The sequence below is a fragment of the Pinus tabuliformis genome, chromosome 4_2, assembly GCF_031772625.1.
Source record: "Pinus tabuliformis cultivar Carrire ecotype Pingquan chromosome 4_2, CPIR1, whole genome shotgun sequence".
Lineage (NCBI taxonomy): Eukaryota > Viridiplantae > Streptophyta > Pinopsida > Pinales > Pinaceae > Pinus > Pinus tabuliformis.
In genome coordinates, this window is record NC_142304.1 from 733,475,943 (window position 1) to 733,503,355 (window position 27,413).

The following is a 27,413-nucleotide window of genomic DNA, read 5'->3' on the forward strand; positions in this document are numbered from 1 at the left end:
CCGCAAATATAGTGCTAAAAGCTCTGAAATTCAAACCCGAGGTTCAGTGTGATTTCTTCTCAAATGGGTTTTTTTTTCGCTTCTGAAACGTTACAGAAATAAGTTATAGCGAAAATGCCACGACGACCTATTTTGAGGAGCAAAACCCTAGAATCCGAAGCTCTGATACCAACTTTTATGAAACTAGCTCACAAAAAGATAGAAAAGATAGTTGAACGCCTTAGAATTCAACGTTTTCAAGGGGGCAACCTCCTTTACATTACACAAATGAACAATTCTTTGATGATACAAATGACATGACCTCCTCTCTATATATAGGAGTCTAAGGAGTCATAATATAATTAGAGCCGACATAACAATAATAATGTAATGGCACAATAATAACAATAGTGGGCTTCTATGGGGCACAATAGTAACAATATGGGGACTACATGGGTACAAAAATATAATAAGGGGGTTGTACTAATAACAATAAGGCATTACACTAGTAGTATAGGGGCCTAACATTTCATGTCTCAATCATGGAATGTGGATTTCACATACTTCCCTAAGTTACAACCTTTGCAGAAATCGTACTTCTCAGGTGCTACTTTAGGGAGACCAATGGCTATTTGTTGCATAATATTTAGGGCGCCATGATGAAAATGGCCCAATATCCTATGCCAGAGCTCACTGACATCACAAATATACACTTTTTCTTCCTTACTGCTTAATTCAACACATTCTTCCACATGAAGTTTATACAGGGTCCTCACATGAACCCCATTTTGCTTCACCTGTCTAGTGCTTATGTGTCAAAAAGGATTTACCTTTTCTAAAGATCACATCATAACCATGGTCTTACAAAACTACTATAGAGATGAGATTCTTCTTTAGTCTTGGAACAAGCATGACATCTTTGAGGCAAAGAGGGGATCCATGCTCCCTCTTAAAGGTTACCATACCAATCACGGTAGCACTATACGTTTTGTCATCCCCAATCTCAATATGCATCTGGAGATATTTCTCCTCCATATTACTGAAAAAATCTCTATAACCTGTTGTGTAGAACGAGGCACCTGAGTCCAAGTTTCACACACTCCCCATCACAATGTTGGTCATGCATGTGATAAGGGTGAAGTCTAGCTAGAACTATGAAGCAAATGCTTCACTTGTTGATCCTTCTAAGTTCTTCTTCCTATACTTTTTGTGTGGACACTTTGTAACATAGTGCTTGAATTCATGACAATTGAAGCATTTTATTTTGGACAAGTGTTTCTTTTTCCCCTTTGGATAGATTTTGGTTTGGTTTGAGACTCCTTCCCTTGCCCTTCTTTCCCTTTCAAACCAATGCAAAATTTTCTTCATCCTTTGCTTTGGATGAAGTTCCATCCCAATTATTTCTCTTAAAATATTCTTGTACCAAATCAGACCAAAACCTTTCCCATTTCTTTAAATTTTCCCTTCGATTCACCGAGTCCTGGTAACTATACTATCTTTTGGGAAGGCCTAGAAGAGCTAGCCTCACTAGGTCATCTTCTACAACAGTCACACCAACCCCTCCAAGGTCAACCCTAACTTGTGTAAATCTAATGAGATTTTGCAGAATAGTGTCATTCTTCTGTATCTTGATATTTTGTGGTTTTCCTTTAAGGGCCAGTTTGATATGGTCAATGTTATTCTTGAATAGCTCTATCAATTCCTTCCACATTGCGAAACGAGTTTCTTTCCCATGGATATTTGAGACAATGTGGTTTCGCACTCCCTCCAAGATAATTATCCTTGCCTTAGCTACATCATTCTTCCATTGGGCTAGGCTATGTGCATCAACTACTCCTAATTTTTCAATTCTTATCATCACATATTCCAGTAATCCATTGTCATCAAGCACTGCCTCCATGCAATCCTTCCATGTAATGGAATTCGAGCTTCCTTGCAAGGCATGCTCTAATCTTAGCCCATTGAAGGTCATTTTCCAAACTTTAAAGAGATCCTGCTACAATGAAGCTGCAAACTCAAACCTCTTGAGGAATAACTTTAAAATTCTTGCTCTAATGTGAATCCAACTCTGATACCATGTAGAAATCATGGGGGCTTCACTAGAGGAGCAATACCATACCACATGCATTCATATTGGGGGATATATATTGAGGGAAAAATGACATAATATATTGACGATAGAATACGGGGTAAAGGGTTTTTATATTTGCAGATATAAGAAATGGAGCTCAAAATTTATGAAAAAATATAAAGGGGTATAAAAAAATTTCTATGAAAAGTTGGATTCCTACAATATATTGTGAAAGTAGAGGTTTTTTAAATTGGGAAGTTGCAGTAGGTTTGTATTGATATGGGGTTAAACAATGTGGGTCAAATATTTAACGAAATTAAGGGTATTTTTTAGTATTCCATGAACACACATGCTATGTACAAGTTTCATTGAGTGAAGCCCTTGTGGTAAAAATATGGTGATAGAATTGCAAATGCCAGAGAAATTTGATCTAAAATCAAGAGACACAATTCTACTATACTGATCTCCGGAATTTAATTCATAATTTATAAAAACAATCACAAACATGCGATAAGAGAAACCACACATGCACAATATGTTTCTAGTGTAATCCAACTAGGAAAAACCTGTCAAGTCTCCTTTAATTAATCAGATGAATAGAGAATGTGAATAACATATCTCTCTACTCAATGAGAATTTCTAACCTAGACTTAGTAAATTTCTACCTCTTCTTGAGCCCTTATTTCCTTGTGTAAAACATGAGGAATTATCCCTTATTTTTTAGAAATTTTCCTCCAAATGATTATGCAATACCCAAAGATTGATCATCTGAATACATGCAACACTTGTACACTCAAACTGGTTTACAACTTTTTTTTACACTGCATTGGAATCTCCACCATAAATAAAGAACTTCAATTCCTTGCATGCACTAGCTATTTTGAGTTGATTGATCAACTAACTAGAAGGTCACTAAGTCATATGGTTGTCACACTACACAACTAACCTTCCACTAGTTCTATCAATAGTTAGAACTAGCTTAACTAAATACAATTGAAAATAACCGACCTTAATTGATACAAATTAGCAATCCCACATTCTTAACTGAACTCCAAACCCTCTAACTCGAATTTACTGAGTTAACTGAGTGACATGAGTCATGCCACACACGTTAACTGCCTCCAAGTTGTCTCTTGATGTGGAATTCGATTTTTCGCAATTTGACAAAGGAGAAGCCAAGTTGAGACTTTCCTGCTACACTTCTCAACAAGATGGATCAAATCTCTTGAGATGCAAACCTTTGTTAGAGTGCAAAGAGATTTGATCCTTCTCGACACTTGGTAATTATAAACAATCTCACTCTCTTTATAAATATACACATATATATCCATAATTTATGGATAAATTTACAATATTGATGCATGATTTTTAGATATTTGTGCAATGATTTTTATTTTTAAGTTGTGTAGGAAAACCATCAAAAAAATAAAATTCTTTGAAATAGCTCATAATTAAGTAAATAACATATTTACCATCATTTAATTCCTATCATAATTTAAGCAAGCCTTTGCATAAAAAATGGAAAGGAATAAGATGTACCTAAATATATCTATTGAGTTACTTTCCATCATTATTTATGTTTTTATTAACATGTATGTAGGAATAAAACTATAACTATGTCACCAAAATTTATGCAAGTCCTTATGCTTGAGCAAGCAATTAGTTTATCCACTTCACATCTCACTTTATTACTTCTTTCCAAAGCAAGCCTATAGGATTTGATTAGTTTAGTTTATTTAATTATTTAATTTAGCATTGACCATTGTTAGTTATAATTTTATATGCAATTTCTAGGAGAGCATAATTTCTAACTTGAGTGACAAGGACTAAGCTTCCCTAGAACACTTTTAATATAGACATTGAAATATTTTACTTCTCACTGATAATAAAACATTTTGTTATTATTAATATAGTTTTGTTTTAAATATTACATGTAAATTGATGATAGAATGAAATACTCTACTCGTGGCTAACAAGTAAAATATTTCTTATTATCAATATATTTTTATTTTAAATATTAAATGTAAATTGAAGATATAACGAAATACACATCATGCAATATCAATATTATTTTTTGTCAACTCCATATTAGTGAAGAATGTAGATATATGCCCCATAAAATGAAACTTTTCTTCCCAATTACTTTTTCTATCTATATAAAGGTGATATAAAATCAAGGCGAAATTGAAGTATTTTAGTTATGGCCAACATTATTCATTTTGTTCTTACTACTTTTAATTTGTTAATGTAAGTATTAATTTATTATTTTTAAACGTAATATTACATGGAAACATCTTCCCCATAATATGTTGTAAAGTGAAAATTTTGGAAAAAATAATAATATATAAACTGTGTTTTTTTCTTTATAATTGTGCTATTTTTAATCGAAATTTTATTATTTAGATATTCAACATTCATATTAATAAGAACATGTAGATTATTTTTTCATTGAAAACAACACAGATATATTAAAAAAATTCAAAATTTTATATAATTATACACAAATATTATAGGCAAGAATTATGTGTTTAACAAGTTGGGTCCTCTTTTTCACATTTCATCTTTTTACATTATATTTAAATTCATTATAAAAATAATTTAAAAGATCCTTTTAATTTAACAAATAATTTTTTTTCATGTTTATATTGTCATTAATGTATCAAAAGAGATCAAATCAATATATTTCTTTTTCATTTCAAGTGTTGAAAAATAAGATAGAAAATAACAATAATTTATGTTTTTTACTAACCAAAATGTAACTGCCATATAAGGTGCATCATTTTAGTGTTGGTTTATATCAATTGCTATAGACATTGTGAAAAAAAAGAAAAAATGCAATATCTATGAATTGTCATGTATTGGGTTTACAAACTTATGGAACATTACAAAATTCTATGAATTTCTATAAACAAAATTCTTCAACAATATTTTTATACATATATTAGTTTTATTTTCAACTTATATTATGAATTAAGAAACATTTCCTTAGATACTATGCCAATAATGTGTTAATTAGCTATTGTGTAACATACCCCTTTACCAGCCCTAGACCACTCTAAAGGTAGGATGCAGTTACTATGATGACTTTACCTCTAAGGTGTTGTTAACGAAATTGAGTCAATTTTTTAAACTTTTCCTAAGCACCTCAAAACCCACAATAGAACTCACCATTTCATCCCTCTTATCGAGACATTTCTGGTGATATAATATTTATCCAAATCTGACTCTCTAATCACAAGATATGGTCATTTAAAGATATGTCTCTTTTAATCCTGCGATGTCATCATGTATTGACATGTGGCACTCATGTGAGCCCCATGTGGAAATTCACCCTAGCGCTATGTTATCCTGGGTGAAATCCACATCACATCCCTAGCTAGGTGGTAATTACATGTGGCACATGCCACATCCTCGAGGGTGGTCCACACCAGAACCCTCCATAGTGTGGGAAACATGTAATTTTCCATCATAATAAATTTTCTAACCCATGGTGAATTCTTTTGGAATTCCACCATAAGAATGTAAATATTGTCGTTAACGGATAGGGCCAATCTTCATCTATGAGAGTCCATCAACACTAGCCCCTAGGTCCTTTTTAGACATGACACCTTACATTTTAGGCTCAGTGGCTTTGATAATCCAGTGGTCTACACAATGATTTTGTCTTCAATTATCAAAAACATGTTCGGCCATGACCTTCGTCTATTACTTCTTGCATTCCTACCACCCTCGCTTCATACGCGACATTGGGTAGCTCATGAAGGAAAAATTCTCATATCTTGCGAGATGTTGATGTCAAAATTCACACATGGCCTCTTCTGGGAGTGCCATGAGTAGCTCGATTTTGGCCACCTTAAGCCTACCTAAGAGGCGTTTTCTAGGTTCCATGTGGCCCTATGCCCACTCACCTCTTAGCCCCTTGAAAAATTAGAATATTTTTTTTAATAAAATTGGTGTTTGACGTGGTTTAATGGGCATAAGGCCTAAAGGATGTTTTCACGTTCAATTTTTGAATTTCTTTCCATCCCGGCACCATCCCTTCATCTTGCATACTTTCTTTGTTGAAGCCTCTGATGACCCGACACTCTAGGGTGTCGAAATGATGGTTCCTACCATGAATTGATAGCTCCAGGTTCTATTCGAGTGTGGAATAAACTAAGGGATATGTTTCCTATTTAAAAGAATCTCGCCCAAACTCCTTTGCACTTGACCCTTTAGTTAACGTCTACTAGAACTTAGAGATCCTTCGTTGCCTCTCCCGAGCTTACTTATTTCTCTCTCTCTCTCTCTCTCTCTCTCTCTCTCTCTCTCTCTCTCTCTCTCTCTATATATATATATATATATATATATATATATATATATATATATATATATATATATTAGTATCTATATCGTCAGGTGTGATTCCATCTAGTTCTAAACACAAAACTATAGTACCTCTCCTTTATGGGAACTATAAGGTAAGAAGTCCTATCCCTCTAGAGCTTAAATAAGGCCTTGCCCAAGCCTACAACACACACACAAAAAATTTATCCCCTCTAATTTTATATTTTATATTCATCATCACAAAGGCCCAATTCTCAAAACAATTCAAGACAACACTTAGTTATCAACATAGATTCATAAGTCTCACTAATGTCTAGGAAATGCAGAAAAACGCATGAGCTTAACCATTTCATAATCATGCAAGAACTAAAAAAATTTCATTCATACAAGAAACTAATTCCTCCACATTAAAGCACTCATCAGAACAATAACTAAACATATCCATGGCATTGTACCGCACTTGATCATGAGAAAGAGAATAATTATCTAGAAATGAGATACTTGGAAGCTCATATTGGGACTCCAACTATCCACCCAACATTAGATGGGCTTCAATCAAGCTTACTTTCAACTATCACCCTAAGCCATATTTCTAAGATTGAGGAAGATTTTTTAGAGGAACTTTTCTCACCTTAAACACCACCGGGAGTCGAGAGATCCTCCTATCTCCATCAAGCAATAGAATCACAGAATCGATAAGTTAAACCACCTGCACCCTCTGAGAATTTGTGTATAGGGGTTCGACCGAAGCCTGGTAGTTCAGAACTAACTTCATTAAAAGTAGAAGACAAGCAAAAGAGGTCTTCCATAAAACCCTTTACTAGGAATCCAAGGAGTAGGAATCCACCCGAACTATCAATGGATCCAAAGATTAAACCATATCCACCCTAAAACCAATTGAGGAATCCAAATACTTCTTAGCCCTCACCTGGGAGATGTTCTTCCATTCCTCCAATGCTCAACTGAAGCAGTTTCCCCATCTTTTGTTCTTGTATCACAATAAAGCTTCTTATCTTGAATTTTCTACACCTGGTTCCATTTCCTTTCCTCTGGCCTAACTTCCTATCCATGATAAGAATCCCACCCACCTCATTGAGCTTCTACCCCTATATTTTTCTCACTTTGTTGTTTTAATTGTTTTCAATTGCATGGGTGTACATTCTCTGTCACCTTCTTGTGATTAGTCATCGTGGTCCTCTCTTTTACATGGTCGTGGGGAGGTTGTTACACCAACTCTTGGTCAAGGGGATAAAAAATATGCTCAAAAATCAAAATGTTCAAATTCTCGTGAAACTGGTGGCAACTAGTATATCTCGTCGTTCTGGTTCTAATGATGCTTGAACCGTCTCAATCCAACATTGTATGAAGAATTTATAGTTTTATGAAGTTTTTGGAAAATAATTAAAAAGTCAAATTGCAAGGTTGAGTAGGTAGACCGTATGATTATGTGATGCTCACATCACTAGGGTGACTGTGCAATACATTTGTCACGTGGGCCCATCCTGTGAGGACAATTGGTAAGTTTCTATTGGCTTTGGTGATTGTGGCTGGGCCAATTACATGCCACCATGTAGTCGAATGAGTTGTTGCCATGTGGCCCTATGGAAGGAAGCCATGTGGCTTAGCTCTTGGCACCAAAATCTTAGTTTTTTTATTGACCAACCTCCTCGAGGTTTGACACTATGACCTCCGGCGACACAAACCTCCACACTACCAACACACCATATTGTCTCTTATTATAGCATGGGCAAATAGTTATTAATAAAGTGACGTGGTTCGACCATTGGAGGGAGGGGGGGAATGGACCCCAAGGAATATGGCTATTACCATGTCCGTGGGTGTAGGCAGATAGGGCGAGGTGTGTGGTCCTAGCCCTTGGTTTCATTCATTACACCATGACCAAGCATCAAGGCGAAGTGGGCAAGGCACATGGCACTTGGCCCATGCCCTATCCCATGGACCTATTGTTTAAATGTGACCACTAGCGGAGAACCCAGGAGGGGCAGGCGCATGGCACCCAGCCCAAGCCTAAACCATAGTTATATTAACTGTTATGTGAACAGGAGTTGAGGATGGCAGGTGTGTGGCTTCTGGCCCATGCCCTGCAATCAAATTTTTGGCCACGTGACTAACCTAAGCGTGGAGTATAGGGGCACATAGGCCAGCTAACTATTCAACAATTTGCACCTAATTCAACAGCCTTCAGGGTTGAACGTGCCACCTATTTTTATGAAATTGTCATTGTGAAATGCTGTCAAAGTTCAAATTCATTGCCAGTTTTAACAGAAGGATGAATTTGTAGAAAAATTAGTAGAGAAATGGAGAAGGAGGCCTAACTTGGACATTTTTCAGCCTTTTTAATCCCACAAAGAGCCTAGATAGGAGTTTTTGTGTCTTCTTGATGCAATGTCGTTGCTATTTTTGCAATTTGATAATTTTAGGTTAATGTAATTACAAATTTGAGCATATAAATAAAGGACCAACATTGAAATTTGGACTCAGAGACATAGGCTAGGAGGGGTGAACTATGTCATTAAATTGTTTTTTTGTGATGTTGCTTGTTGTCTATTTTTCACTATTAAAATATACAAAATTTAAATTAGTTTGCATGCTTTTCCAATTTTGATCCATTTCCCATAAGACATAAACTAACTTGAAAAATTTTACATGAAACCTTTAATTTTAGTTTTAGATCACTTTGGTATCAAAACATCATTTTTGTGAAGGTTTGAAAATGTTTGCAAGTGTTTTCCTTGAATGATTACAAGGTCTAAATTGAGAAGAGGATAACGAGTGCTTGAAGAACCAAACCCTCAAATTGGTTAAATGAGGTCACAAAATCCACAAACTCCACCAGTTATGACACATGAAGAAGGAAAACAATTGATGTTTGATGATGAGAGAGTTTTTAGAAAAGTTTTCTACGATATGTTTGAGATGGTAGACGTGTTGTACAATGAGGGGGAAACAAGGTTGCACGGAGAAAGTTCTAATTATCCAAAATTTTATGGTGGTGACGCGAGAAAGCCTCCATTTCCACCTCCTCCTTCACCTCCATATTCACCTCCATCCTCACCTCCTTCTTCACCTCCTTCATCCTATAGACCTACTGCTCCCCATCTCCAATAGGACATACTAAGTCTCCTTTGATTAAGCTTGATATCAAGTTTGAATTACTTATGTACAATAGGGAAGTAAATGCTGAAAATTTGGATAATTGAGTTTGTCAAATTGATGTCTATTGTAGGATTCAAAATATTGATGATGCTGTTACAAATATCCAACTTGATACTCTCCATTTGTAAAGTGCAACCCTCATCTGATGGGAGACCAGAACTGAAGAAGTTTTGAAGAAAAGTGGTAAAATTATCTCTTCATCAAATAATTTTATAGCCGCATTAAGAAGGAAATTTTATCCATTATCTTACTTGCAAAAAGAAATTATGGATTCGAAAAAGTTTAGACAAGCTAAAGGCCAAAGTGTCCAAAGTTAAAAACAAGAGTTTAGAGACAGAGCTTTAATCTTGGCTGCTGATTTTTCTTCACAAGATACTCTCCTTAAATATATACGTGGATTACATAGTTATTTGAGCCATATTATAGTTATGTTTAATCCCACCAATCTAGATGAAGTATGTCTTTAGGCAACTCATTTAGAATCAAAAGGAATGAATGTTCCTCAAGAGACTAGTAAGAATTCCTTCCCAATTTGGAGACAAAGGAAAGGGGAAGTTTAAAGGAAAATGAAAAAAGAATGCTACAATCAAGAAAGAGGGAGAGAAAATTACGAGTTATTTTTTTTCAAAAGAAGGACATGATGAAGACCACTATTGGAAATTACATCCATAAATGAGACCAAAGAAGTTCAATAAAAAGGGGAAACAAAAGAGTGTTGCTACAACTCAACAGGATCAAGATCTAATTCAAGTGATGAAACCAAAATCACAGCCATGGGAATGAAAGGTATAACTTCTAATGAAAGTACTAATTCTTCTAGTAAGATTATTGAATCTTAAAATGCTAACGAAATAAGTGAGATTTTCAATATCAGGGTTATTACAAAACATACAAAAATTGATACATTATTTAATAGTGGATCCCAAGTCAATCTTATTTCTGAAGCAATTGTCAAGAAACTTAATCTAGAAACTACACCTCATACTAAACCTTAGACTTTGGGTTGGGTATATGATGATGCCTAGGTACAAGTGACAATAAAATGTAAAATTAAATTAACCATCACTACTAATTTTATAGATGAGATAGAGCTTAATGTTGTACCACTTGATATTTGTGGGATTCTTTTAGGGAGCCCATACTTGTATAATTTGTTGGCATTATGATACAGGTGTTATCCTTGATGGCAACTCACACATATGACAGCTCACAATGTAACGAGTTAACAACAAAGGATTACAGATCGGACTCGAGAGATTGAAGAAAGAGAGGTATACACTGGTTCACTTTATCAAAGTAGCGTATACATGCAGGAACACAGAACAAAAAGCGTGTATACGTACACACGCACTTTCACAGAAGGAAAAGCGCGTATGAGATGGAAAATCAAGTTTTTGGTCCAAGGTATTTGGTCCGTGGTATTCACCCTAGGTATTTGGTCCAAGGTATTGGTCCTAAGTGGTTTTGTTCCAAGGTATTGGTACTAAGTGTTTTTGGTCCAAGGTATTGACAAAGGGCCTAAATCTACATAAGGAAGAGAAGATCATAAGGCCAAGTGTGCAAGCAATAACATTCCAACGAATACTTCTACCTGAATTATATTTTAAGTTGTAGGGTTATGTTTGGGACTAGATCTGAAATATTCATGTGAACCTTGAGTTCAATATTGCATTAGGAATCGTGAGACTTGAAATGACTTATTCTTGAATAATCTAATATTGGCTGAGACTAGAACTCATGTTTTGCACCTATTCTATCTATTATCTATCATGATCTGGGTTTGTCTGAACACCGAAATTACAACAAAGTTCTGAATCAATATTTGCATATCTGTACACAGGTTCTTCTCAGCCAAAGAGCATATACACACAGGTTCGGTTCTTTCAAGTAGCGTATAAAAAAGAAAAGCTCCTTTTTCATATATTGTTGGTCTATCTGAAAAAAATTCTGTTGTTTTACTTCTGTCTGTCAATGAAGTCTTCTTAGATCTGAATGTAAAACTGAATGCATAAGGAGGGTGGCATCTGACTGATTCATTTTATAAGTGAGAAGAAGTGATCTCTGTCCCTGCCTATGTAAATATCTCTAAGTTGACAGTAGATACTTAGCATATTGATGGTCGGTACAAACTTGATTCAAAATTTTATTTTTGCAGTGTTTTTGAAGGTACACGCAGGTTTAATTCACGGAAGTAGTGTATACATGCAGTTTGGGTTAAACCAAGTAGAGTATACACTCTAATGCATGATCTTTTGAGGTTACAACTGGTTCTGAATGATGATGCAGGGTTCTGGGCTTACCACAGTGTTCTGGTGTGAATGGTGTGATTGTTCAGATTAACTGAATATTGGTTGATGCAACTTAAGTTTAAAAGCCTCGATGGGTCCAATGTGAAAATTTGATGAAACGTGGCCTTTAGATTGTGGTGTTGTGATCCAAGAGTATCCAAACTGAAAATTCATGAAATGCAGTCCCTCGTGGAAGAGTGGAGCTTTTTGTAGGCTGGAACCTATGTACTAGTAAACATATTGGCTATTACAAGAGTGAGGGGGTTGTAGCTCCCTTCTAGTAGAAGCTGGAGAATGAGAGAAGGTTGTAACCTTCTGCAGTTAGAAGCCTATGTACTCATATGACTCTGTACCAGTACAGTATTGTAAACAAATTTTATTATTATTAAAAGAAGACAAATACGACAGCAGCAAGTGGCTTTTTCCACATTGGGTTTCCAACTTAAATCTTGTTGTTCATGTGATATACTGGTGTAAGCTCAACACATAATAAATTGTCTAAATCACAAGTTCTCTAGATATATGCTGGTTTCTTTAATCACAGTCACGTGTACATGCTAGTTCACTTCCCTGAAGTTGTGTATATAAATTTGTTTGGGAAATCAAATTATTGATCTGATAATGTTGATTCACCCCCCTCTCAGTATTATTTCCAACAATTGGTATCAGAGCAAGTCCTTCACAAGAATCTTAATCACTTGAATGGAGATCCATCAACATGAATAATCAAGAAAGCATGGGATCCATCAGACCACCAATCTTCGATGGGAGTAACTTTATTTATTGGAAAATAAGAACCACAACCTATTTACAATCTCTTGGAACAGATGTATGGGAAATTGTGGAAGGAGGATATACATTTCCAACAACAATTCCTACAGATGTGGTAGGTAAAAAGCAATATGAGACCAATTCCAAATCTATCAATACTTTATTGGGAAGTCTATCACAATCAGACTTTGTCAAAGTCATGCAGCTCAAATCAACTAAATAAATATGGGACAAAATCGTTTAGAGCTAGGAAGGTGACTCTCAGGGAAAACGTGCTAAGCTTCAAACTCTCAAAATTCAGTATGAAACTCTTAAGATGCATAGTGATGAAAGTATAGCTAGTTACTTCTTACGTATATATGAGGTTTTTAATTTTATGAAGAATCTGGGTGAGGAAATAAAGGAAGTTACCTTAGTTGAGAAAATTTTGAGATCTTTGTCTCCTAAATTTGAATCAAAAGTGTCTTCCATAGAAGAAAAACAGGATCTACAGAATATCACTATGACATAGCTTCACGGAATCTTAACTGCTTTTGACATGAGAAAAGTAAGACCATTAGATATGAGAGAAGCTGCATTTAAAGCTTCGGCAAAAGGAAATGAAGAACACAATGAATGAGGATATATTTCAGAAGAAGAAGATGAGGTAAACATTGTCAAGAAGCTTCAACAGGGTTCTCGAAGGTTTAGAGGTAAGCTGCCTTTCAAATGCTTTGCTTGTGGAAGAGTCGGTCATTATGCTGCCAGATGTCCTCATAAAGATAAATAAGAAAAAGGAAAGGAATATGCAAAATGGAATAGAAAACAAGTTGTGAATAAAAGGAGTTACTATAATCATGAAGGTAGTGATGGTTTATCTAATAGTGATGAAGATGAAACTGGACAAGAATGCAGACTTCTCATGGCTTATGATAGCAATGACTTTTGGGATAGTTTAGAAGAGGATAGTGATGGTTTATCTAATAGTGATGATTATAGATTTCTCATGGCTTATGATGATGATAATTTTTGGGATGCTTTAGAAGAGAAAGCATTTCATGAAGAAATCTCTAAACTCAAAATCTATTTAGAAGAAAAGAATATGATTATAGATATGTTGACATACCAACTTGCTAAAAGAGAAAAACACAATGAAAAACTAGAATGTGAAATTGTGGGTCTAAGAAAGGATTTTGAGAAAATGAAATCTCTCAATCTTAGATTTTCTAAAGGATCAAAAACTTTAAATGAAATTATCAAAGTTCAATTTTCTCGTCTCATAAAAATAGGTCTTGGATATACTAAAGAAGCATCTCAATCACAGAAGTCATCAACCTCCACCAAAAGCTATCTTGATGCAGCAAAGACTAGTGAACAGTATGACAATCGTCAGTAAAGGCATAAAGCTGATCACCAGGTAAATCATACTCAATTTGCTCCAGAGATGAATATCAATAAAAACTACAATCACCAGGTAAATAGATTCGATAGTCGCAAAAACTTCTTTAATGGGAAATGTTTTTCATGTCATAATTTTGGGCACAAAGCTGCTCAATGTGTTGCTTACAAAACCATCATGACTAGAGAAGCATGAAATCAAAGGAATGTAACAGGGATCAAGAGAAGTTCCTATAACAACTTTTCTCCACTTGAAAATGAAATAGAATGCTCAATCTGTAACAACTTTAGTCATGAAGAATCTGAATGCAGGAGAAAATTTTGGCAAACATCTCAAAAGGAGCAAACACCATTAAATCCCAAGATATGGAGAAGGAAAGAATCTCAAACAGAAAGATGTGGTATAGCCTTGTATGCAGAAGGACAAGAAAATCAGTAGTACATCGGCAATGGATGCTCCAAACACATGATAGGTGACAAAGAGAAACTTCACTCATATAATGCCTTAGAAAAGGAAAAGAATGTATCATTTGGAAATGACACTCCAACTGTCACAAAAGGTAAAGGTTCTGTTTTCTTGAAAGAAAAGGTTAAAGCTGGAAATGTTATGTATATAGATGCTTTAAAGCATAACTTATTGAGTGTCAGTCAAATGTGTGATCAAGAAAATGAAGTGGTGTTTTGATCAAATGGATGTGTTGTTCATGAGCTTGATACAGGAGAGACCGTGATAAAAGGTACAAGAACAACAAACAACTTATACATAATCAAGGGAGGATAACAACAGTGTTATCTAAGAAAAAATGATGAAAACTCGTTGTGGGATAGAAGATTGGGACATAGAAGCTTTTCTCAAATAAGAAAAGCATTCAGACTCGAGGTTGTTCGTGATCTTCCAGATATTAGCATCCCAAAAAATATAATATGAAAACCATGTCAAATTGGTAAGCAAACCAGAGTCCACTTCATGGAAAAATAAGGGTCAGCTAGAAAGCCTCTAGAACTTGTCCATATTGATTTATGTGGACCAACAAGGAAAAAGTCACCTCGTTGAGAAGAATACTTTATTTTGTTCATTGATGATTTTTCCAGAATGTGTTGGATAGGTCTTCTAAAGCATAAAGATGAAGCATTTGAAAAATTACAAGCATTCAAAGCTTTGGTTGAAAATGAATCAGATCAAAAAATCAAATGCCTCAGATCTGATCGAGTAGGGGAATTTACATCGGATGAATTTTTTTACTTTTGTGAACAACATGCTATAAAAAGGCAATTCTCCACAAATGGCTCAAGATATACTATATGAATCTAGAACTCCCGCAACCTTCTGGGGTGAAGTTGCATTCATTTCCATGACTATTCTCAACAAAGCAAATGTTTGGGTAAATAGCACTCAAACTCCACATGAACTTTGGTATGGTAGGACTCCTACTGTAAAATAATTTAAAGTTTTTGGAAGCAAATGTTTTATCAAAAGGACTGATGAAAAACTTCCTAAGTTTGAACTAAGAGTAGATGAAGGTATTCTTCTTGGTTATTCTTCCAGGAGTAAAGGATATAAATGTTATAATAAAAGACTTGGGAAAACTGTTGAAAGCATTGATGGTGTAGTTGATGAAGCATGCAAAAATTCAAAACAAATAAAATCAACAGAAGATTATGACACTGAAGAAGATGGGGATTATTTTCCCACATTAAATCAAAATCATATTGAAGAATAAACCAATGAAGCACCAGAAGAAGAGATAATGGTAGAAGAAAAGACACCGTCTAGGTATGTTCAGAAAAATCATCTAGAAACTCAAACTTATGGGGAAAAAGAGGGAGGTGTATAGACAAGAAGAACTATTACAGGGAGCTCAAGCTATCTAGCATTACTATCCTCCACCGAACCTAAAAATGTAAATGAAGCATGCAAAGATGAACGTTGGGTCAAGGCCATGGATGAAGAACTTGAGAAAATTGAAAAGAATGATACTTGGGAATTAGTTCCTAGACCTCGTGATAAAAATATTATAGGAACTAAATGGATATTAAAAAACAAGCTGAATGAAAATGGAGAAGTCATTAGAAACAAGGACAAGCTTGTTTGTAAAGGGTATTCTCAACAAGAAGGTATAGATTTTGAAGAGACTTTTGCACCTATTTCCAGACTTGAAGCCATAAAGATGTTTCTTGCTCTTTCTAGCTTTCAGAAATTCAAAGTATACAAAATGGATGTAAAATCAGCCTTCCTTAATGGAGATTTAGAAGAAGAAGTTGATATTGAATAGCCTGAAGGATTCATTCTTGGAAATGATGCAAAACTTGTATGCAGACTCAAAAAGGCTCTCTATGGTATGAAATAGGCTCCAAGGGCCTCGTATTACCACCTTGACAAATATCTACACCAACAAGGTTTTACAAAAGGTTCTACAAATAGCAATCTATATACAAAGATTGAAACTGATAAATTGCTAATTATTATTGTTTATTTTGATGATATCATTTTTGGTACCAGTGAATATTCCACGAGTCATAATTTTTCTTCAATATTGCAGAAAGAATTTGAAATGTCCTTGCTTGGTGAACTTATCTATTTTCTTGGTCTACAAGTTCAACAAAATAAAGATGGTACTTTTCTTTCATAAACCAAATATCTCAAATAGATCTTGAAAAGGTACCAAAGGGAAGATTCTAAACCTGTATGTACCCCAATGGTAACAGGATGTAGTCTCAGCTCAAATGAGAATCAGCATCAATACATCAACCAACTTATAGATCCATGATTGGCAATCTGCTTTATATAACAAGTACCCAACCTGACATCATGCATGCAATAGGAATAGTTGGAAGATTCCAAGCAAATCCAAAGGAATCACACCTTCAGGCAGTCAAAAGAATTTTCAAATATATTCAAGGAACTCAGGACTTTGGACTATGGTATCCTACATATGCATATCTTACTCTTCATGCATATACAGATGTAGATTAGGTAGGAAGTTTTGATGATAAAAAAAGAACTAGTGGTGGTGCATTCTATATGGGTTCCAGGTTAGTGTATTGGTTCAGCAAGAAACAAAGTTCAATTGCTTTATCTACAGCTAAAGCAGAATATGTGGTTGTTGCATCTTGCTGCACACAACTACTTTCGATGATGCAAACTTTGCAAGACATTCAGATCACATGTACTCCACCCATCTCCATTCTATGTGATAATACAAGTGCCATCAGTATTTCAAAGAATCCATTCATGCACTCCAAGACCAAGCACACACCCATCAAGTACAATTTTATACGTGAACAAGTGCTTGATCAAAAGGTCAAATTGGGGTGTGTTGCCTCCAAAGAAAAGGTTGTTGATATATTCACTAAACCACTGCCCAGAGAAACATTTGAATATCTCAGACAAAAGCTAGGAGTAGTTGCTACATCATCCTATTGTTAAATCTAGTTTTTCAGAGAAGGGTTATTATACGCATGTTTCATGAAGTATATTCATGTACACACACATGTTTATGTGGGTAAAGGAGCGTATATGTTTTTTCAGAAAAAAAAACAAAAAAAAAAAAAAATGGGGCAAACTCTGATATCGGTGCTGTGTCTGATGTTGATGATTACAATCTATCGATATGCTTTGTTAATTAATTTTTATCTGACTGACAAAGATGCCTTGATCATTGACTTGTTAACAATGCTCAGGTAGCACAAGTTCAAGGGGAGTATTAGCCTTCACACGCATTCCACATTGTTGGCATTATGGTTGTTGAGTCAAGCTATGGCTTCAAATATTTATACCATTTATTGCTTAAGTCATGTAAAAGTCCAGGGTGTGATATGTCTTCTCATACATTTGAATGAGTCCTATTGGAAAAATGATGTAATTTGTATCCCCACTTTGCATGGGATGGATGATGTAATATTTATTGTATTTTTGTCATGTATAAACTATTGGTATATCCCCACTTGGTTGGTGGATGAGTCAAATCTGGTGTATCTCCACTTGGTTGGGATATTGATGTATGTATGAGTCATTAGTGATAGGAAGGTCATACTCACCTAGTTGAGTTATAGAGTAATGTTATTCTTGCAGATTCTTCATGTGCTCAGGGGGAGCATGGACCTCGCATGGATAGTTTAGTACATCTCAGCATAGGGGCAGCTTAATCAAACAATTCAACATATATTCAGGGGGAGCATGGACAATATAATGTATATCAAAAGGGGAGAAATTATTGGTCTGCCCTTTGCCCTTGATGTCAAAGGGGGAGAGTGACCTGGTGTTGTTGTTGCCATCAAGCCCAAAAGGGGAGATTGTTGGCATTATGATACAGGTGTTGTCCTTGATGGAAACTCACACAAATGATAGTTCACAATGTAACAAGTTAACAACAAATGATTATAGATCAGACTCCAGAGATTGAAGAAAGAGAGGTATACGCTAGTTCACTTTATCAAAGTAGTGGATACACGCGGGAACACAGAACAAAAAGTGTGTATACGTACACATGCACTTTCACAGAAGGAAAAGCGTGTATGAGATGGAAAATCAAGTTTTTGGTCCAAGGTATTGGAGAAAGGTATTTGGTCTGTGGTATTGACCATAGGTATTTCGTCCATGGTATTGGTCCTAAGTGGTTTTGGTCCAACGTATTGGTACTAAGTGTTTTTGGTCCAAGGTATTGACAAAGGGCCTAAAGCTATATAAGGAAGAGAAGATCATAAGGTCAAGTGTGCAAGAAATAAGATTCCAAGGAATACTTCTATCTGAAGTATATTTTAAGTTGCAGGGTTATGTTTGGGACTAGATATGAAATATTCATGTGCACCTTAAGTTCAATATTGGATCAAGAATCATGACACTTGAAATGACTTATTCTTGAATAATCTAATATTGGTTGAGACTAGATCTAATGTTTTGCGCCTATTCTATCTGTTATCTATCATGATCTGTGTTTGTCTAAAGTCTGAAATTACAACAAAGTTATGAATCAATATTTGCAGATGTGTACAAAGGTTTGTCTCGGCCAAAGAGCGTATACACACAGTTTCAGTTCTTTCAAGTAGCATATACAAAAGAAAAGCTCCTTTTTCAGATCTGACTGGTCTATCTGGTAAAATTCTATTGTTTTACTATTTTCTGTCAATGAAGTCTTCTTAGATCTGAATGTAAAAATTAATGCATAAGGAGGGTGGAATTTGAATGATTTATCATATAAGTGAGAAGAAGTGATCTCTGTCCCTGCCAGTGTAAAGCTCTGTAAGTTGACAGTAGATATTCAACATATTGATGGTTGGTACAAACTTGATTCAAAAGTTTATGTTTGTAGTAATTTTGAAGGTATATGTCGGTTTAATTCATGGAAGTAACGTATACACGCAGTTTGGGTTCATCCAAGTAGTGTATACACTCTAATGCATGATCTTTTGAGGTTACAGCTAGTTCTGAATGATGATGCAGGGTTCTAGCCTTAACACAGTGTTCTGGTGTCAGTGATCGGATTGTTGAGATTAACTAAATATTGGTTTATGCAGCTTAAGTTTAAAAGCCTTGATGGGTCCAGTGTGAAAATTTGATGAAACGTGGCCTTTAGATTGTGGTGTTCTGATCCGGGAGTATCCAGTTTGAAAATTAATGAAACGTGGATTTTTCTGTAGGTTGGCACCTACGTACTAGTAAACATATTGGCTAGTACAAGAGCTAGGGGGTTGTAGCTCCCTTCCAGTAGAAGCTGGAGAATGAGGGAAGGTTGCAACATTCTGCAGATAGAGCGTACTAGTATGAGTTTGCACCAGTACAAGATTGTAAATAGATTTTCTTATTATTAAAAGAATACAGAGATGATAGTAGCAAGTGGTTTTTTCCACATTTGGTTTCCACCTTAAATCTTGGTGTTCATGTGTGTTGCTTATGTGTGATGCTTTATTCTGCTTTTACTTCACTGTCTAATAAATCTCTGATATACTGGTTTAAGCTCAACACATAATAAATTTTCTAAATCACAAGTTCTCTGGATATACGTTGGTTTCATTAATCACAGTCGTATCTACATGATAGTTCACTTAACTAAAGTTGTGTATATAAATATGTTTGTGAAATAAAATTATTGATCTAATAATACTGATTCACCCCCCTCCTAGTATTATTTCCAACATAACCGAAAATCCATATTCTATCATCATGAGAACAAATATAATCTTTTCAAATATGAAGTTGAGTATAATGTTAGAGCACATCACAAGAATATGAAATTATCTCTTGTTAGTGTTGGTCAGATGAAAAGGCATGTAAATGCTAGTAAGAATTTTGTGTTATTGATGATTAAAGCTAAAGATACTACTGGATATGAAGCTTTCAGAGGATGTGACTCTAAACTCAAACATGAATTGGTTGAATTTGTTTAAACTTAAGGTGATATGTTTCAAGAACCTAAAGGGTTACCTCCAAAAAGAGGAATCCAACATGAGATTCATTTGTGGCAGGATACAATACTTCCAAATATTGGCATGTATATAATGTCAGTTTTGGAGAATGAAAAGATCAAGAAGAAAATACAAGAATTGTTTGATAAAGGGGTCATCAAGCTTAGCAAATATACTTGTGGGTCTCGTATTGTCTTGCTTCCAAACAAATATGGTACATGGCACATGTGTGTGGATTTTCAAGCTTTGAACAAGATCATGGTAAATAATCATTATCCTCTTCCTCACATTATGAATTGTAAGATTAGTTAAAGGAATTTTTTTACTTTACTAAGTTATATTAGAGAAGCAGTTATCATAAGACAAGGATTTCTCAATATGATATTTAGAAAACTACCTTCAAGGCAAAACAATGTTTGTTTGTATGGTTAGTTATGTTGTTTGGGATTTGCAATGCACCTGCCACACTCACGAGTTATGAATGATGTGTTGTGACCATTCCTTGATGATTTTTGTCATAATATACTTAGATGATATTCTATTTTTTAGTAACACTCCTGAGGAGCACACCAATCATGTCAGACAAGTTTTAGATGTCTTGAAAAAGGAAAAGTTGTATTTGAAAATGTTTAAGTGTGAATTTGGGAAAACCACTTTGGTTTATTTTGGTCATACTATAGGAGGGGGTGAATTGAATATTGGTCCCTCAAAATTTGATGTTACTGTGATATGGCCTAAACCCAACAATGTAATAGAAGTTAGTAGCCTTTTGGGAGAAACCCGATATTGGAGAAAAAATATTGCTAATTCTCACTCATTGCAACACTATTACATGCATTGACAAGTGTGAAACATGTATTTTAGTGGGGAGGCAAGAAACATAAAGCCTTCAACACATAGAACGAGAAAATCAGTACAACACCAATTCTAGCACATCCAGATCTTAAGCAACCACTTGAAATTCAAACTAATCCAAGTGAATATTCTATGGGAGTATTTTTGATGCATCATGGTAATCCAATATCTTATCGTTACAAAACCTTTACCAATGTAGTAATTAACAATCCAACTTATGATAAAGATTCATATGATTTGGTAAAAAATGTGAAGAAATGGAAGCACTATTTGATGGGTAAAGAAACGATTATTCATACAAACCATCAACATTTGCAATATTTCCAATTGCAAACTAAGCTACAACAAGCTATACATTTTAGGTGGATGGGATTCCTATAGAAATTTCATTTTTTAATTAGGTGCAAGAAAGGTATATACAACAAAGTTGTAGATATGTTATGAAGGCCTATTGTTAAAGCATCTATTATTCTTAAGAATAACTCAAGCATGCACAAAATTTACATTAAACAGTATGCTCAAGATGAAGATTTTAAATATATTTATGCAACTTTGATTCAAGGAAATCTTGTTGAAGATCTGGATTATCATGTTCATAACACTTTGTTGTATCATCTTGGAAAGTTATGTGTTCCACAGGGCGAAAGACTCAATGTCATAAATGAAGCCCACACTTCTCTTATTGTTGACCATGTTGGTGTAGGAAAGAAAATTGCTCAATTTTAGAGGTATTGTTATTCACCTCGCATGAATGAAATTATTTCAAGTTATGTGAAAGAATGGTCCATGTGTGCTACTATCAAGCGAAGCAATAGGAAATTTGGTTTGTACGCTCCACTTCCTATTACTTGTCATCATTGGGAACATATTTCTATGGATTTTGTAATGGCGCTACCAATGTCTAAGAAATCTCATGATTATCTATATTTTATTGTGGATCGTTTCAGAAAAAAGTGTTTGTTAATTCCATGTAAGAAATAGGTTACAACTGAGCAGACCACAAATATGTTCTTCTAAAATGTATGGGCTCATTTTGGGTTACCCACTTCAATTATTTTTTATCGAGAATCATTATTTTTAAGGAAGTTTTGGTCAAGTTTATGGGAAATCATGGATACAAAATTGAAGAAGAGCACCACATTTCATCCACAAACCGATGACCAGACAAAAGTAGTAAACTTAACAATATTACATCTCCTTCGAGGATATTCTAGTAAGCATCCTAAACTTTTGGATGAGCATTTGCATGAGATCCAACATGCCTACAATCATGCCAAGAATTCATCTACACAAGTATCTCCATTTGAAGTTTTTTTGGGTTGTTTTCCAAAGACTCCTTTGGATTTCACCTTTGGTAATGATATTGCAGTAGGTGGACATAGTTATGTGGACAAAGCCAAGAACTTCATTGAACAAATTTAGCTAGTGCATCAAAAAGTATAGGACCATCTAGGGAAAATCAAAGCCAAGTACAAAGAAAGACATCACAATCATAAGGTTGATCATGATTTCCAAGCATCGAGAGATCAACTTTGGTTGTACATTAGAAAGGAAATACTACAAGGTGAAGGTAAAAATTTCAAGTTAACTAGATATGGTCCTCTCAAAATCCTGGAGAAGTTTGGTAATAATTCTTTTCGATTAGATTTTCCACATTACATGCAAATTTATTTTGTCGTGAATCTGGGAAACTTGAGATGTATGAACCTCTAATGATTGATGATTAAGAAGAGATTGTTCAGTTTCCATCTATACAATATTTTTCTCCTCAACGTTTAAATGACTTGTAGGAAGACTCAATTCTTGATAGGAGGATAAGGAATTCACACAAAGGTAATGTGGAGTATGTTCCAGTGGAGCTCAAAGTTACCAATCTAAGTAAAGCAAGGTGGATTGAGATTAGGAAAGTGAGGGAGATGTACCCTCACTTTCTTACTGAGTAAAAATAGGCTTTTGGTATTCCAAAAGCTTCCAACGGGGGGAAATGATCCAAAGGATAAAAAATATGCTCAAAAATAAAAGTGTTCAAATTCTCCTGAAACTAGCACCAAATCATATATCTCGTCATTCTAATTCAAATGATGCTTGAACCACCTCAATCTGACATTGTATGAGAAAGTCGTCACGTTTTGAAGTTAAAAAAAAATTAAAAAAAGAATCAAATTGCAGGGTTGACTTGGCAAATGGTACGATGAAGTGGTGTTGATGACAGTAGGGTGACTATGCAGTACAGTTGTCAGATGGGCCAATCACATTAGGAAAAGTGGCGAGTTTCTATTAATTGTGGTGATGTGGTTGGGCCAATCACAAGAAACCATGAAAATGAATGAAATGCTACCACATGTCCCTATGGAAGGTCAACATATGGCTTAGTTCTTGTCATTTTGGTTTTTTAACCAACTAACTTCCTAAAGGTTTGACCTCATGACCACCAACAACACAAACCTCCGCAATACCAACATGGCATATTGTTTCTTATTATAACATGGATAAAAAATTATTAATAAAGCACTGGAGTTCCATCATTGGGGGGGCAGGCGAGAGGTGCGGGATGACGGGCATGCCTAAATAGCCTAGCCCATAAGAATATGGGTATTATCATGTCCATGGGCATAGGTAGAAGGGGCAGGAAGCGTGGCCCAAACCTTGGTTTCATTCATTACACCATGACCGAGCGCCAAGGCAGAGAGGGTTGAGCACATGGCACCTAGCCCATGCCCAATCTCGTGGACCTATTGTTTAAATGTGACTGTTGGTGGGGAACCTGAGAGGGGTAATCACGTGTAACATTGTCCACATCCAGTCCATGGTTAATTTAAATGTTATGTGACTAGGAGCGGGGGTCGGTAGGTGTGTGGCCACTACCTAGTGCCCTATAATCACATTGTCGGCCACATGACTAACCAGATGCTGGAGTATAGGGGCACAAATTCCAACTATTTGTCTTATAATTTGGACCTAATTCAACAGGTTTTGAGGTTGAACGCGGCACCAATTTTTTGTAAAATTGTCATTTCGCAAGGCTGCCAAAGTTTAGTTTCCTTGCCATTTTTGACAGTGGGATGAATTTGTAGAACAATTAGTATAGAAATGAAGGAGGCCTAACTTTTCCATTTTTCATCCTTTTTTAGCCCAAGAAGAACCTACACAGGGGATTTTAGGTGTTCTAGACATAATGGAAGTGTTATTTTTTTAATTGAAGCATTATATGTTGATGTAATTTTAAATTTGAGCATATAAATAAAGGTCCAACACTAGAAGCTAGACCCGAAGACATAGCCCAGGAGGGGTGAAATCTGTCATTAAATTCTTGTTTTGGGATGTTTCTTGTTGTTTATTTTTCACTATTAAAATTTGTAAAATTTAACTTAGTTTGTATGCTTTTTCAATTTCGATCCATTTCCCATAAGACATAAAATAGCTTGCAAAATTTTACATCAAACCTTCAATTTTAATTTCATATCAACTCTCCATGCCTCTCCCTTGGCCTCTTAACTTTAGTCTATCCCTACTTGTCAGCACAGCTCATGCCCTTTTCATTATTTCCTCTCTACCTTATGAATTAATCCATGGAATGTTATTACTCTTATATCCTTCTTCTCCATTTAATTTAAATGGCATCACTACTCCTTTTAACTGAATATCCACCAACCTTCTATGGATGTCATTAAACAAGTCAAGATTCCTTATAATCCCAAACAATGTCCTCCCCAAGCTCTGAAATCCATGCCCGGCCATAATTGTTTTGTATTTTTATTTACAACATTATTAAAAATGTTTATAGTATGGGAATTTTCGCAAATGGGTTGTCACAAAACCTTCCCACTTGGAGGAACACCATCCTTAGTGTTCTATTCTTGAACATGGTGCAAAACATGCTTAGTCCTCACATAAATCATTGTGATATTTATAATGAAGCTCACTTACAAACAAATTTTACATATATACAGTTGCTCACCCAACAATTAAATAGGCATGAATTTTTTTCATTTTGGCCAACCACTTTTTGTGGCTCTTTTATAGTTTCCTAGTGCCTTTGTCACACTAATCTAGCTTGCTAGCTTTCTCTTTTCGTGGAGTTTTTCAAAAATCCATCATACAATGCTACTATATTTGTGCACTTTTTTCCATTAACAAATAGTTCTTGGCCTATTGCTTCATGGAAGACTCCCACTGTGCATTTCATTCCATTTAGCCATGCCCATGGCCCTTTCCAAATCTAAAATATTTTCTAGCATCCCCTTCTCTGCTTCCTAATGCCTTGAACGATATGGTCCCTCTTGTGAAATCACACACTTTCCATGTTTAGACATCCCTTTCTTTGTTTTTCATTCCATCGAGCGATCTATTCCTTTGTAAGGTTTCCTCACAGCGGAAGAGTCTCATAATTGAGGCAAGCCCCTACCTCAACATCATACTGGTCATGGCATGCTTCATGGTGACCAATAGACACTATTTGGTTCTCATCTCCCATAACGGTCCTATTCTTGAAATATTTAACCAGTGTGACATTAAGTACTTAATGCCTTTGTTATTCTTATTAGCCTGGAAACTAGCTTCATTCACCCAAACTAGGAAAAAATGTGTTTTGCTAAATCATGGCTCATGAACCTCCATCATATTAATCATAAAGGAGTTACAATAAAACTAAACCATGCCTCATTAAAATCTTATCCATGAAGTTCACTTTGAAAAAATTATTTTTTCTTCCTATCACAGTAAGCCAAACTAGTTCATAAACCAAACCATCATAAATTAAAATATCACATCATGTTCATAATTTAGAAATTCATAAAATCAAATGAAATATTGATACTTATGTTTGAATATCTCTTTGATTTCTTATTTACACACAATGGATTAGTTTCGAAACCTAGAAAGAACTCAATGCATTCTCTTCTCTTTGGCTTTGAACACACAGTAGATTACTTTCTAAACCTAACAAGAACCCAATTCCTTCTCTTCTCTTCTCTTTGACAAAATTATTATCACAATCCCAGGTAGTTCCTAGTCCCAGATGGATTACCTATCCAAAAATAGGCCAAACAACCCCATACATGCATGTCCCAACACATTACACAATAGATCAACCCAGACACTTCAATACTTGCCTGTTCCAATGCATTACATAATAGATACACATATACATGTGATACAACACAACATACACAAATACACATGGAATTGTACAACATGTACACAACATCATTGGAGATATAGGGAGCCCTCTAACCAACTGCAATCTAGTAGTTAAATATCACCAAGAGTCCAGAGACTATATTGTCCACACCCGTATAAGTGAGGAAATAACACCTCCAGTGTCTGCACCCAGTACTGGGCATATAGAGAACACTATAACCAATTGCAATCCCCTAGTCACACTGGAACTAGACAGTATATCATCTCTACCCGTATGAATCAAGAATCCAAAGGATACAAGACATCCACCTAAATCTAGGAATCTAGAGCACCCTGTTCCTTCACCTAAGAATTTTTATGATCAGGAATCCAAGTGATACAAGGGCTCCACCAAAAAATGGGAATCCAAAGTACCTTGTTCCTTCATGTGAGCATTTTCTTTTCCATGCTTTTTTTGTGTGCACCCAGAACTAAAATATCAAGGGAATCTAGATATTTAACCATTTCCACCCTCCAACCAATTAGGGAATGTAGATATTTCTTAATGATCATGTGAAAGATGTTCTTCTAGACCTCCAATTCTCAACCAACGTTTCTTCCCTCTCTTTTGTTCATGTAGTAGTGTAGATCTTCTTCTCTTCAATCTACTATGCCTAATTCCATTTCTATTCCTCTACATAGGCTTCATGTCTATGACAAGAACCCCCCCCCCAATCGATCTCCTTCCCTCATATTTTCTCGCTCTATTGTTGCAATAAATTTTAGTTGCATGGGCGTACATTCTATGTCACCTCCTTGCACTCGATCAAGGTGGTATTCTATTTTATGTGGTCATGGGGAGGATATTACCCCTGGTATCCATGGAAATTCATTGTCCTGTTAAATTCTGCCTATCCCTACCTTCTAGCATAGCCCGTCCTCTTTAAATTTTGTCCTCTCTATCTTATGAGTTCATACAAGGAAGGATGTGACTCTTCTATCCTTCTTCTATGTAGAATTTAAATGGCATAATCAGTCCATTTAATTGC